The sequence below is a fragment of the Teleopsis dalmanni genome, chromosome X (assembly GCF_002237135.1).
Source record: "Teleopsis dalmanni isolate 2A chromosome X, ASM223713v2, whole genome shotgun sequence".
NCBI lineage: Eukaryota > Metazoa > Arthropoda > Insecta > Diptera > Diopsidae > Teleopsis > Teleopsis dalmanni.
This window is the reverse complement of record NC_051848.1, coordinates 97,485,360-97,490,293: the sequence shown is the minus strand read 5'-3', so window position 1 is coordinate 97,490,293 and position 4,934 is coordinate 97,485,360.

The window sequence follows — 4,934 nt, the reverse complement described above, 5'->3', positions numbered from 1 at the left end:
AAAATAAAATATAATAAAACTGTGCCAACACAAAAATTTTGCAAATGAATTTATATAGAAAATATGGATGATATATGCCGATTGGTTGGAGTACTGAGAGAAACAATAATCAATATTATGTGTTTTGGTGTAGCGAATCCTACAATATTCTAGAAATTTAGCAGTATCGGCCTTTTTGATATGAGTAAGTACACAATATAGATCCTTGAGATTACAGTATCACTCATTAGATGTACTACATAACATAAGCAGAAATGTCTATCGATATGCAACTAGACGAGCCTTTAGATGTCTGGTAAAAAACTGAACTTAACATAGTAAATAATATATATAATAATACATAAACATATAATACATATAATAATATATGAAAGAAATAATTCAAGAAGTTGTGATATTGGACAAGTTAAATCAACATCAGTTTGGGAATACTAACGTTAAACTTGAAATGCACTTTATTCAAGTAATACCCCTTAATAAATTCTAACATTCCTTACTCGATGTGGAGCTAAAGAACTAAAATGTTTTTCTAATGTGGGTCCCTGGTCATAGAGATATTTTCGGCAATAGCAGAGCAGACGAAAGTCAGAAAGGTTGCTTCAGGACCTCATATGGAACAACTAAGTAATCTGAGCTTGTCGTGAACGTCTTGCAAATCGTTTCTGGGTTCTTTCTGTACTAAAATTTTTAATAAAAGATGGGAAGACTCAACGATATCCAGGCATTTGTATGCAATCTGGCCACTTTTTACTTAAAGGAAATTTAATATTCTCATTGAGATGCTTGAAAAAATATCAGTCTCATAGTATGTTTACCTCCAGTTCACTGCAAACTAAGGAACCAGTCTAGAGATTGAATCTCCCTTTCAATCATACCTGTCGCAGTTGTGAAGAAGACAATAAATGTGCTCCTCGTCTATTATGTTTTTGTGTCTTTTCTTGAGGATATTGCCCCTCGTCTACTATGTTTTTGTCTCCTTTCTTGAGGATATTGATCAATTATAAGACTTCCCACTAAATAGCATTCTGAGCTTCGTCAAAGGTACTAGGTGGTTTTAAACCCTGAGTTTTCCTTTATATTCGGTAGCAGGATGGGTCAATAGGCCTAAGTAGATCCCCTAGATAACGCCGGTATAACCTAACCTAATCTAGGTGTATAAAGTATTCGGAACTCAAAATTAAAAAATGCGATCGCAAGAGTTTTTGACAAAAATGTTGAACTCAGCACTGTAATCACCTAACATAGTCCCGTGTGATTTTTATCTATTCTCGAAGATGATATTATGTTTTCAAGAAAGATATGTAATATTTATAAAAGTGTGAAGCTGATCAATTGATTTTTGTTTCATTGATAATTTTATTTGATTTGTTTGACATTTTTGTATACTTTGTACATTAAGTCTTCGTCTAATTTGCTTGATCAAATTCGAGTTAGTGTCTAAAACACTTTTACTCAATAGTGTTTGTGATCATTTAGATGCTCCACTGTGATAAGGGCTCCATACAATGAAGCTTTTGGCATACTTCTCAGTACAATATTCTAATAAGTATGGAGTTTTCTAATAAAGTAGCAGTTAAGTAGTCTGATACTTAACTTTTTTTGTGTTAATGGTTAAAGAGCATTTAGAGATATATCACAAGCCAGCTTCTTGACCCTCTATATTCTTTAAGCAAGTGTGGTTTCTATTAAAAATTAAATTTTAGTATTAAACATTGTCTTCCTATTCTAATTTTACAGTATTGACTTTTATTTCATTTGTACATTAAGTGTGAACATTATAAAGCTTTATAAAGCAATATTATAAAATCTGAAAATAATTATTTTATCCGCAGTTACTAGGAGTTCTTGCTCTTGATAACCTAAATGCAAGACAACAAAGACTGACGCAAGTTTCCTTAATTGAGCTTTGACTTTTATAATGAGATAATCACTTTCATTATGACGTCTTTATGCTATCTTTGAAATTATGATGCTGTTATTATTGTCTTCACTAACTTAAAGTTAAGTGGACCTATAATCTATAGTGCCGGGGTGAGATACTCAAAAAAAGCAATAAAATTTTTTTTTGTTTTTATAATTAATTAAGTAAATTGTTAAGTAAATATTTATATTATTCTCAGAATTTTTTTTTGAAAACAATTTTGTTTTTAAGTTAACAAATTACTTAAAAAGAATTACTTATAATTTATATTATTAATTTATGGATTTAACGAAAAATATATAATATGTTAAGTATTTATTGCATGGACTTTATGAAATATGTATTGGTATATTAATTGACATGGTTTTTATATTTTTTGATTAATTTAATATTAATTGATTAATATTATTTTAACAGGTTTTTTCATATAGAGTTTTGCTAAAACCGAATTTAAAAATTGCAAAAGGGTCTATTTTTTAGAACATTAAAAATTGAAGGAATGCGTCTTGACTACATCAAAAGAAAGAACATCGATAGTAATATTAATGTTTTGAACAGATTAATAAGAAAATTCTTGGCTGTGAAGTTCAGATAAGTCCGAAAATATAAGAAAACTAAGCGCTGAAATTACTCTAATTACCTTCTACAGTCTGGTGTGTCTAAGACCATATATATTTCCCTCACACTAGAAGACGAAAATGCCTTTAATTGAGAAATTCCTAATATCAGAGGGAAAAATAATTTCTCACCTTATAGTAATCCTTCTAATTGGAAGTGAAACTGAGTAGTCATAAAAAAGGCGACTAGATGTCTCATTTCTTATCTATTAGATACCTCACTCTTTCACTTCAGGCAAGCACCATTTTGTTAAAATGGCGGCATAAATTTTAGTTTGTTGTGAGGTAACTCTACGAAAGCCTAAAGTTGATCATACAACTAAACTTAAATTTCTGATCAATGCTATGCGTAAGATTATTTTATAAAAAAGTGACTTAAATTTTTTGACTCATGTTATTATATATGTTCCATCTATGTATAGTATTGATTATTAATTATTTTTTGTAAATCTTTTTGTATTAATTATTAATATGATTTATATTTCTAAGATACCGCGATTTGCTTAAATTAATAATATAACTGCAAGAAACTTCTCGCCAATATGCGTTCGATTCCTGCAATATAGGTACTACGCTATACTTGGGCCAAATCATTACCTAAGTGAATATAAATATGAATCAAAATCCAAGCAAACCGAAAGATTATCTTTAGTCGAATAGTCGTGATAACCAATTGTCAACATTTTAAAAACTGTTTGAAATAATACTGTCAGTAAAAATGTGAACAAGATTGGGCGAGCTCGTTAGCAAGTTTGGATCCAAGCGAACTCATAGAACTCTTGACTGATGTTACAAAATAATTAACAAAATTGTAATCATCTTTGACAGCAAAAGTTATTGTACAATACCATTTCTTGATATAGCACAGCCGCTTCATCGATTTTGGTGGGACGACAGTTTTATATAAGATAAGGGTCTCGGTTTTTACTCTATAGTATTTACTAATGTGAGCAAATTTTAACAATCTATACTTTCTTGTTCAGTAAAGAAATTAACCGACTTCTCTTTAATTCATGAATACATGAGTTCAACTAGAAAATTTTTTAAGAAACTATTTTATACGGCCTGTTTACAGTTGACATGCCTCTCTCAAATTTCGTAACTGTAGTGATGTAAACTGATGTTGATAAATGAATCTGTTTAAAGCTCTTCAGCACCAGCAGTCGAAGCTTAACCAGATGATTGAAATCTGGTTTTACCACTGGAAAATAAAAGGAAATACTCAAAAATTATTGTAAATAACTTTTACATTAAAGAGGATGTTTCATTTAACGTTTAAGCCGACTCGACAAGATATCCCATATTGCATTCTAATTTTAGACGATCATGCAAAAATTGCATAAAGACAGTGTGACAAGTTCATATAAAATGAAACGATTTCATCCTTACAATAAATAATAAGTTCTCTATAGATCAATGGTATATTATGGGGCACTATAAACAATTCTAATATTCTTGTTGTTCTATGTTACCAGTCAAAAGCACTGTGAAGATTAATAGTCTTCATAAAAATATTCATAAAGGTGTTCAACATTGCTTTGGAAAGACCAAATAGGCAATTCTAACCACAGATATATTAATAGGCTCTACAATCACAACAACTGCTTAATATTAAACCTAAGAGAAAAGAGCTTATTTTTTTAACTACAAATCATACCCATTCGTTTTTTTTTTTATTTTAAATTAGAGAAGTATAGATTATATGATTCACTACACACAGATTATATATTGAATTACCTATGTAAAAACAGATGTTTATCAAATAATAAAAAAAAGTAAAGTTTTACATTACAGTCAAATGAGATAATCTCTTTTACATTTGTCTGACTTCTCTGGAAAAAACTCTCTGCTGTTTTCAATTAAAACAGTTCATTACATTACATTACAAGTTTGTATCATTTTTAAATAATTCTTGTGGGTCTTTTTTTCTAATGTGCCTTCTAGAACTGTAAATATAATTGTATATGTATTGTATATTGGATTATCTATTTTGTAATACCAAAGGCAAATATAAATAAAACGTACTTATGATATATTCGATGGATTTTGCCGTTAGCTGTGATAACTAACGAAATAATAAAATTTACGACCTCATATGGTCCTAGTATAATGTCCTGGTGTAACTTACAATTCTGGATTCTTTTGAGGTAATTTTCAGCAAGTTTTCATTATATAGCTATAGGTATAGCAACAGTTCGGCCACAATTTGATGGATGTTCGGTTTTTAAACTTCATGAGTTTAAGCATTTCACACACAAATACAATCCTACAAAAAAAGTTGAGGTCACAGATTGCAAATCTAGGTGGCACAATTTATATTATTAAAACGTGAAATCACACATCCTGGAATTTCTAGTGCAACACTGTTTTGTCGCAACTACATATCTTCCACATCT